General features: G+C 39.9%; 1 long non-coding RNA gene across 1 annotated transcript in view; it reads left to right on the forward strand.

Annotated features, from left to right (window-relative positions):
- Positions 1 to 2,899: 2,899 nt before the first annotated feature.
- Positions 2,900 to 9,952, forward strand: part of LOC122475019 — a 67,993-nt gene continuing 60,940 nt past the window's right edge. The window contains exons 1-2 of the long non-coding RNA XR_006295073.1: positions 2,900 to 2,947; positions 3,501 to 3,589. This is a non-coding gene — a long non-coding RNA (uncharacterized LOC122475019). The remainder of the gene's footprint in view (positions 2,948 to 3,500; positions 3,590 to 9,952) is intronic.

The raw sequence follows: 9,952 nt of genomic DNA on the forward strand, positions 1-9,952 counted from the left end.
CATTGCAAAGCAGAACGTAAAAGTAGGTTTGGACTGAGAGGCAATGGTTTAATGATGGACAGCTCATGATGTTGCCTACTCCATAGCCATTTACAACTTCCTACGTACATTTCAACTTCTGAGGCAGCAATAACAAATTCCAGCCATTTTTTTGACAAGATCCAACTATCCTTTGTAGAAATAGGCCCTCTCACTTTTTCTCCAAAAAGGAAGGGTCCCAAATGTCATGACATTAATCTCTGGATGATGTGAATTACTCAAGTTCAGTGGGAATCCCTCTTGAATATTCTGTAACCTAAAAATGAAATTGTAAAGCTAACCACTGCCATTAATTCTTAAAATTACAATGGGAAAGGAGAAGGGAAAAAAACTAGTTAATATATACCAAAATACATAAACACACACATACGTACACACACATTAAGCAAAGAAGAAAAGAATGTCCAGATATTAGTCCTTTTCTCTATCTGGTCATGAGCCTGTAATTGATGTTTATAACTTCCTTCCTCAAGCCCTAATTCATTTCATCTTCCCTTTGTTCTGAGACAGCGCCTATACTGGGTCATGTGAACCAAAGCTTCATTTCTGAAGGCTCTGAATCTTCAGTGGTCCTGTCTCTTCTTGATCACTGTAGTTTTCCACTAACTTTTACAGTGAGCACGTCGAGGGGAAAATGAATATAGGTGACACAAAGGAGACAGAATGGACAGACTAGGTGATGACCCCGTGTGAAACAGGAAGAGAGAATAAAAATCTACATGTGTGCTAAAAATTTTGCACTCATGTGACAGTTTTGATCTGAGTTTGAAGGGAGAGCAGACAGATCTGTCGTCTGTAAAGTTACCAACTGTCCTAGTTTACCCCGGATGGAGGGATTTCCTGGAACCGGAGACTTCCTATGCTAAAACTGGGAAAGTCCCTGGCAACCTGGGCAAGTCGGTCACCCTGGCCTGGTATGAACTGGCAGGGCAGGTTAGTGACAGCAGCTTCTTGGCAGGAACACTGAGTCGCGTCACCTTGTGGGATAACCAGTCCTTAGGCAGTGAGCAGTCAAGAAGCCTTAAACTTGGCCGGGTAAGAGGCCATTAGTAGTTCAGGGAAACAGTGATTCTTAGTAATCCCCTGGTAGCTGTCATTCAAACCATCCCTAACCCATAGACCCCATGGGTCCAATGTGGGCTCTAGGGGGAGAGAGAGGAGGTGGGAGTAAAATCTGTGAAATCTACCTGAGTGTAACCTAGAGGAGACAGATTCTTTCTCTCCACAGACCACCCTACAGCGCTGAAAACTTGAGGGCTTTAGTGAGTGGTGACTTCAATTGAAGATAGGTTGGGGATTGAAAGGGATGGCGGGGAGGAACTGGGTAACATGTATTGACATGTTCTGTACTAGCACATATGGAAGAACTGAAATGCAGAACAACATTTATGCAGGTGGGGCATACATCAGTGAAATTTGAATTATTACAGCAAACAACATCAACGGCCTGGGAAGTGGGGAGGCCAGAGGAAACACTGGCTTTTCTGGAAAGGATGGGTTGATTAGGGTTACTTTCCTTGTAATATTTCGCCATCTAGTGTTAGTTTTAATGTATTTCTTTTGTCCTAGTTCTAACTAATGAAAAGAAAGCAGATGAACTAAGAATCTGAGAACAGTTTCCAAAGTCATCACTCATTTGTTTGTTTTTTCATTTAACAAATACTGATTGAATACTCTCTATATGCAAATTACTTTTCGAGGGATTGAAATTAAAGCTGTGACAAAAGCCCTGAATTTATGGAAGCTTCATTCTTGTGAGAATAAAGACAATGAATAGGTAAAATTGTATCATATGCTATGTAGCTATAAACATGAAGGAGAAAAAAATAAATAAAGGAAGAATTAAGTTAAAAGTTTTGTGGGCATAGGTCTATAATTTTAAATCAGGTGGTCAGGGAGGCCTCTGAGTAAAAAACAGATAGTGAGATAGCATTTCAGGCAGAGGAAATAGTCAGTGCAAAAGCCCTGAGGTGGAAACATGCCTGGCGAGTTCAAGGAACAGCGAGAAGGAACACACAGAGATAGAGGGGGCGAGTATTAGGAGATAAGAGCCTTTAAGGATCACAGTAAGTACTATCACATTTATTTTGAGATTGGAAATCATAACAGAGTTTCGAGCAGGGACATGGTCTCATGTACCATTTAATAGGATCCCCCTGGCTGCTGTGTTAAGAACAGATTGGAAGGAGGCAGGGGCAGAAGCAGGGAGGGCAGTAAGATGCTATTTTAATAATCCAGGTGAGAGATTACAGCTTGAGCCAGAGGGCTGACACTGAAGGAGTGGAGTGGGTGTGAGGTTGTTGATGCCTGTTTTGCTTTGCCCTACCCCAAGACTCTAGGACTTATTCAGGAAAATAAGGAAAAGGAAGGAAGGGGACGCTTGTAGGTTTTTAATTCACCTGGAATTGGTTTCTGTGTTAGGTGAGAGAGAGCACAGTTTCCTTTTTTCCAGAGGAATATTCTGTTTTCCCAGCACCATTTACTGAAAAGATCATCTTTTTTTTTTTTTTCCAGATAACCATGCCTGTTGTGTATGAAGTGTTCATTTATGTGTGAGTCATTGCATATCTTAGTTGTGTTCCACTGATTTACTTGTCAATTTCTTTAACAATATTAGGATGTCTTAATTATTATTATTTTTTTACTTTATAATCAGTCTTAATATTTGATACAGCAGGACCTCTCAGCTTATTTTTTTTTAATTTTTTTAAATGTTTATTTATTTCTGAGGCAGAGAGAGACAGAGTGTGAGTGGGGAAGGGGCACACACAGAGAGCGAGACACAGAATCCGAAGCAGGCTCCAGGCTCCGAGCTGTCAGCACAGAGCCCGACATGGGGCTTGAACTCACAGACCGCGGGATCATGACCTGAGCTGAAGCTGGACGCTCAACCGACTGAGCCACTCAGGTGCCCCAACAGCTTTTTTTTTTTTTTAAGTGTTCTGGATATTCTTGGTCCTTAAAGTTTCCATAAAGTTTTAAGTGGGCTTGTCAAATTCTAAAAACAACAACAATAACAACAACAACACCTCAAAACCAAAAGCAACAAACTAAACCGGTTGGGAATTTTAATTAGTATTGATTTGAATTGGCAAATGGTTTTTGAGTGAATTGACATTTTTAGCCCTATCAAGTCTTCCAATTCACCATTTATTTTAGTCTATTTAGTGTCTTTCAATAGATACAGAGGTGTTGCATATCTTTTGATAGGTTTATTTCTAAATACTTGATTTTTTATGCTCTTGTAAAAAGACATCTTTTAACAATTTATCGTTGGTATTTGGAAATGCAGTTGATTGTGGTATAGTAATTCTTCATCTAGAAATTTTACTAAATGCTCTTATTAATTCTACTGGCTCATCTTTTGGAGGGAGGTTTCTATGTACATAATATAGCATCTGTAGATAATTATACCTTTTATTTGTTTTCCTTGACCTTCATGTACTGGCTGGAATCTCTAGCACAACGCAGCACAGAAGTAGTGATATCAGGAAACCTTTCATTGCTCTTTTCAGAGGAAAAGCTTCCAACATTCAACATGGAGCAAACGGTAAGTTTACTTTGGTTTTTAATAGATACTCTTGATTGGATTAAGGAAATTCCAATTTTTGGGGGGAAAGTTTTAAATAGAGTCATGAATGAGTGTTGACTTTTATCAAAAGCTTTTTAAAAATTTACATCTATGTAGAAATGCTATGATTTTCCCCCTGCTTTTATTTTTTAATGTGGTAGATCTCACTGTTTGATTTCCTAATGCTAAACTGACCTTATATTCCTGGGAGAAATCTACCTTGGTCATGATGGATTATCTTTTAATATATTTCTCAATTTGGGTTCCTAGAATTTTCTTTAACACTTTTTGCATTTATGTCTATGAAAGAGATTGGCCTGCAACTTTCGTTGTCTCTGTCAACTCAAGGAAGTCTGACAGCACTGTCAGGTTTTGGTTTCAGAGTTTGCCAGCTTCCTAAAGGGACTTGATCAATCTCTCTCTTTTTGCCATTCCAGAGTTTGTGTAATTATGGCATTATTTCTTCTTTGAATTTGCTGGAGCACACATCAGAGCTTGGAGTTATTTTTAATATTAATTAATTTGTCTTAACTTTATTAAGATATAGTTCACAAATCAGAGAGTTTACCCATTTCAAGCATACAACTCAATGGCTTTTTAGTATAGTTACAAATATGTGGAACCATCACTACAGTCACCTCTAGAACATTTTCATCACCACAAAGGGAGGCCATGTACCCTTTAGCTGTCAGCCCTTGTGCCTCTGTAAAACCCCAGCCCTAAGCTACCAGTGACCTATCTTCTGTCTTATATGTGTGCCTATTCTGGACATCTCATGTAAATGGAATCGTATGATAGGCAGTCTTTTGTAACTGGCTTCTTTCACTTACCATAACATTTTCAAGTTCATCCATGCTAGAGCAGGTATCTGTCCTTCATTCCGGTAATGGCTGAAAACTAGTGTGTGTGTGTGTGTGTGTGTGTGTGTGTGTGTGTGTGTGTGTGTGCATAAACCACATTCCGTTTATTGTTCATCCACTGATGGACATTTGGGTTGTTTTCACTTTTTGGCTATTCTGAATAGCGCTGCTATGAACATTCATGTACAAGTTTTTGTGTGAACCCCTGTTTTCAGTTCTTTTGGATATGTACCCAGGAGTGGAGTTTCTGGGCCATATGGTAATTCTATATGTAACTTTTTGAGGAATTGCTACAATGTTTTCCATAGCAGCTGCACAATTTTACATTCTCAGAGCAATGTACAAGGGTCCTGACTTCTCCACACTCTTTTTGACAATCATTCTATTCCATCTTTTAAAATTGCAGCCATCCTAGTGGGTGTGAAGTTATATTTCAGTGTTTGGAATTTCATTTCTTCAATGACAAATGATATTAAGCATGTTTTCATGTGCTTGTTGGCCACTTGTATATACAGTTTTAGGAAAATACCCATTCCATTTTTAAATTGGGTTGCTTGTCCTTTTTTTTTTTTTTTTGAGCTGTAAGAATTGTTTAAAAAAATTTTTTTAATGTTTGTTTATTTTTGAGAGAGAGACAGAGACAGATAGAACACGAGTGGGGGAGGGGTAGAGAGAGGAAGCGAGACAGAGAATCCTAAGCAGGTTTCAAGCTCTGAGCTGTCAGCACAGAGCCTGATGTGGGACTTGAACTCACAAACCTTGAGATCATGACCTGAGCTGAAGTTGGTCGCCCAACCGACTAAGCCACCCAGGTGCCCCAAGCCATAAGAATTCTTTATATAGGTAAGTCTAGATACTAGACTTCACAGATAAATGATCTGCAAATATTTTTTTCCCATTCTGTGGTTGTCCTTTCGTTTTCTTGATCATGTCCTTTGATGTACAAGTTTTGTACTTTGGTGAAGTTCAATTAATTTTTTCTTTTGCTTGTGTTTTTCGTGTCATACATAGAAAACCATTGCCAAATCCAAGGCCATAATTTGCCCCTATGTTTTCTTCTAAGAATTTTGTAGTTTTAGTTCTTACATTTATTTATTTTTTTTTTAGTTTATTTATTTATTTTGAGAGACCGAGCACAAGCAGGGGAAGGGCAGAGAGAGAGGGAGAGAGAAAATCCCAAGCACTGTCAGCACAAATCCTGATGTGGGGCTCAAACCCACGAATCATGAGATCATGACCTGAGCCGAAACCAAGAGTCAGATGCTTAACTGACTGAGCTACCCAGGTGCCCCTAGCTTTTCCATTTAGATTTTTGATCCATTTTGAGTTAACTTTTGTTAATGGTATGAGGTAAGGGCCTATTTTCTTAATGTTACATATTTTTTTAAATTTTAATTCCAGTATCATGAACATACTGTGTTATATAGGTTTCAAGCGTGCAGTATGGTGATTCAACAATTCTGTACACGACTCAATGTACATATAAGTGTACTCTTAATCCCTTTCACATTCCTCCCAAGGCCCAGTTATTTTTGAGGAACAACTCGTTTCCCTTCTCTACTCAATTTCTTTAAGATATTTTATTTTTCTGTTTCTTCTTGTGTCCTTTGCAATTTTATATTTTTCTTTAACAATTTACATTTCTTCCATATATTCCAATTTATTAGAAATGTTTGTTTCATGGTATCCTTTTATTATATTTGAAATATCTGTATTGGTAATGTCTCTCTTCTTATTTATGACACTGGATATTTGTGTTTTCTCTTTTTTTTCTTGTCTAACTTTGTGAGTGTCACTTTTATTACTCTTTTTAAATAGAAATTGCTACCTCAGTTAAGAAATAGAACGTTGACAATCTTTCTTCTAAGGTACTGGTGGTGTTTTAGATTTTATCATAGATAGTGACTATACATATATATTATATGTATAAATAATATATATTATTTCTTTGAAATATATTCATTTTGTAGAGTCTTTGGTAGGGGCAATAGATTTCATAACTTAAAAGTTTTAAAGGCTACAGCAAAGATTAACATAAAGCTCTAAAGCTTTGTTTAACGTACTGAGTAAAAACTTTTGAACTACAGGAGACAGAGGTCACTCAGAGTTTTTCAATAAAGTCATTTTTTAAATTATATTTCACACATAAAAATGTAAAGGCTGTTATAATGAACACCCTAGTACTGATAACCAAGCTTAGGAAATAAAACGTTTCACATACCGATGAAATACACTGTGTGTCCCTTTCTGATTGCATTTCCTTTCTATCACCAAATCACAAATTTGGTGATTGTCTTTGCAATTCATGTTTTTATATTTTTGCCTATATGTATATATCCCTAAGCAGTATGTACTGTTACTTTGCATTCTGTAAAGTGAAATATAAATGATAGTACACGGTATGTGTTCTCCCACGGATAGTTTTTGCTAAGTATTATTCATTTAATAAACACTTTTGCTGACGTTTTCTATTTTTTTTATTTCTTTTGAGATAATTTGGAATTGCTTGTTGAAGGTTTTTTTTTTTTAAGTGATCTCCGCGCCTAACGTGGGGCTCATACTCCCAACCCTGAGATCTAGAGTCGTGTGCTCCACCAACTGAGCCAGCCAGGCACCCGTTGAAGCATTTTTTATGATGTCTGCTCTAAAATCCTTGTCCGATAATTCCAGCATCCGATTTACCTCTATATTGGCATCAGCTGATTACCTTTTCTTATTTGGGTTGTGGCTTTTCTTGTCCTTGGTATGAATTTGTTTTTTTTTTTTTTTTTTTTTTGTATCCTGGAAATTTTGAATATTAAGTTTTGAAATCCTGGATCCTCTTTAAGTCTTTTATTTCAGCAGGCAGTCACCCTGTTTATGTTTGGTGCACAGTCCCTGGCTTTCTTTTCTGGGCTGTGGTTCCAATGATAACATAGAATTCAGAGCCTATATAGTGCTGTTCTTCCCCCCCACACACACACACCCATTTTAAGTTTATTTATTTTGAAAGAGGCAGAGACAGTACGAGTGGAGCAGGAGCAGAGAGAGAGAGGGAGAGAGAGGGAGAGAGAGAATCCCAAGCAGGCTCCACACTGCCAGCATAGAACTTGATGCAGGGCTCAAACTCATGAAATTGTGAGATCATGACCTGAGCTGAAACCAAAAGTCAGACGCTTAAATGACTGAGCCATCCAGGCACCCCAGCTCTGGCCCATTTCATTCACCTGGCACCATCAGGGCTCCTGCTTGATCGTGCAGGTGCCATCTGTAGGGTGGAGGGTACTTCCCCAGGCAGGTCCTGCTAAGGGGAGTGTGGGAGATACTAGGCTAAGGGGCTGTGGGTGCTTCCCTGAGCCTGCTCTCCGAGCCACCCTCATCGCTGCTGTATTGTCTGAGGGAGTGGAAAGTGCTTTCCTGGGCTCCCTAGTGCCTCCTGGTGGTGGGTGGAGGATGCTGGGCATGTGGGACAGGGTGTTGTTTTCCAGGACCTTCTCTCTAGGTCATCTGGTGCTGATAAGCTTCTTATTCTATCTCTGTCAGTGCCCCTGAGGGAGAGAAGCATGCACCTGGGCCTCCTTCTGCCTCTGGTGGTAGTGGTGGGGGTCATCTTTCACTGGGTGGAGGCCAGGAGATGCCGGAATGGGTCTCCCTCTACTGCTCTGTGGAGGGCCGGGAGACACTGGGCCTCTCGGCGCTTCTGGGAGGAATTCTCTGCCTGCTCTTTGCGGGTGCTGCTGGTGTAGATAGAGTAGGCCGGCCAGATATGGCGTGGAGATGGGGTTCGCCACTAAGTCTCTGATGAGCTGCCTCTTTCGTGGGCCTTCAGCCAGAAAAAAGCTGGCTTTTCCTACAGCTTTTTCTGTCTGTGCTTTTGATGGTTCTGAGCTGTGTGCCTTTCCAGTGCCCACTCTGAGGTACATGGGAGAGGAAAGAAATCTCAGGGAATGGGGCATTGCTTCTCAAGTCCGAAGGTCCCTAGCCAATCTGCTATCTTCCCTCTACCTCTCAGAATCCTCTTATGGTTGTCTGTAATTATTTCCAGGAGTTTTTAGTTGTATTTGGAGGTGAATAACAGGGAAAAGTGGGTCTATGTCTCTTGTCTAGGACCAAAAGTCTCAAAGAGAGAAGCCCATTTTATTTTATAGTTCTTTCCTCAATCCCCGTCTCCTCTCACATTTTACTACAAACAGCAAGAAGAAAGCTTAGAAATCTCTTTATATCACCAACTCATGGGTACACATTCTGTTTTCCATATAACTGGTGTAGGCAGTGTTGTCACAAAGATCCCCCTTCCTCCAGTTTCCAGAAATATGTTCCTCACTTCCTTTTGAGCTGCCCCTGGCAGTGTCCTCCAAGTCCAGATTTCTATCAACCATCTGTTCAAAGCAATTCAGGCTTTCTCTATCATGCTCTAAAAAATCCTTCCGGCTTCCACCCACTGCCCAATTCCAAAACCACTCCAATTGTAGGTATTTTTTATGTCACCACCCCACTTTCAAGTGCAAAATCTGTATGAGTTAGCTATTTATCCATAACAAATTAAAACAATGTAACAAACTTAAAACAGCACATATTCATTATCTCTCAATGTCTGTGGTCCAGGAATCTGGACATGACTTAGCTGGATCTTCTACTTGTGGCTCTCTCACAAGGCTGCAACCAAGGTGTTGGCCAGAGATAAGGTCTCATCTGAAGACTCAACTAGGGAAAGATCTTTCAAGCTCATGTACGTGGTTGTTGGCAGCATGTAGTTCCTTGAGGGTTGTTGGACTGACTATTCTGGCTATTGCCTCACTTCCTTTCTGGCTATTGTCTGAGGACGGCCCTCAGTTCCTTGTTGTGAGGATTCTCCAACATTTCAACTTGCTTAGTCAAAGGCAGTAATAAATAGAGTCAGCTAGTAAGACAGAGGTGACAATCTGATGTAACCTAATCATGAAAGTGATAGTCCATTACCTTTGTCATATTGTATTGGTTAGAAGCAAGTCACTATATTCAGCTCATACTGAAGGTAAGGGTGGTAGGGGGTGGACAGGAACACCAGGATAGGTGGGTTATTGGGGACCATCGTAAGATCTGCCTGCCATAGTTGTTATCAATATTACTTACAGGGGCACCTGGATAGCTCAGTCGGTTAAGTGTCCAACTGCAGCTCAGGTCACGATCTCATGGTTTGTGAGTTTGGAGCCCCACATCGGCCTCTGTGCTATTGGATCATCTGTCTGTCTCTCTCTCTCTCTCTGCCCCTCCCTACTCATGCACGTGCACTTTCTCACTCTCAAAAATAAACATTTAAAAATTACCTTAAAAATATTCCTTTATAATTTTAGTGTTCTTTAAAATATTTTTTAATGTTTATTTATTTTGAGAGAGAGAAAGACAGCATGAGTGGGGAAGTGACAGAGAGAGAGAGAGACACAGAATCTAAAACAGGCTCCAGGCTCTGAACTGTCAGCACAGAACCTGATGTGGGGCTTGAACTTAGGAACTGCAAGATCAT

This window comes from Prionailurus bengalensis, chromosome D4 (assembly GCF_016509475.1).
Source record: "Prionailurus bengalensis isolate Pbe53 chromosome D4, Fcat_Pben_1.1_paternal_pri, whole genome shotgun sequence".
Lineage (NCBI taxonomy): Eukaryota > Metazoa > Chordata > Mammalia > Carnivora > Felidae > Prionailurus > Prionailurus bengalensis.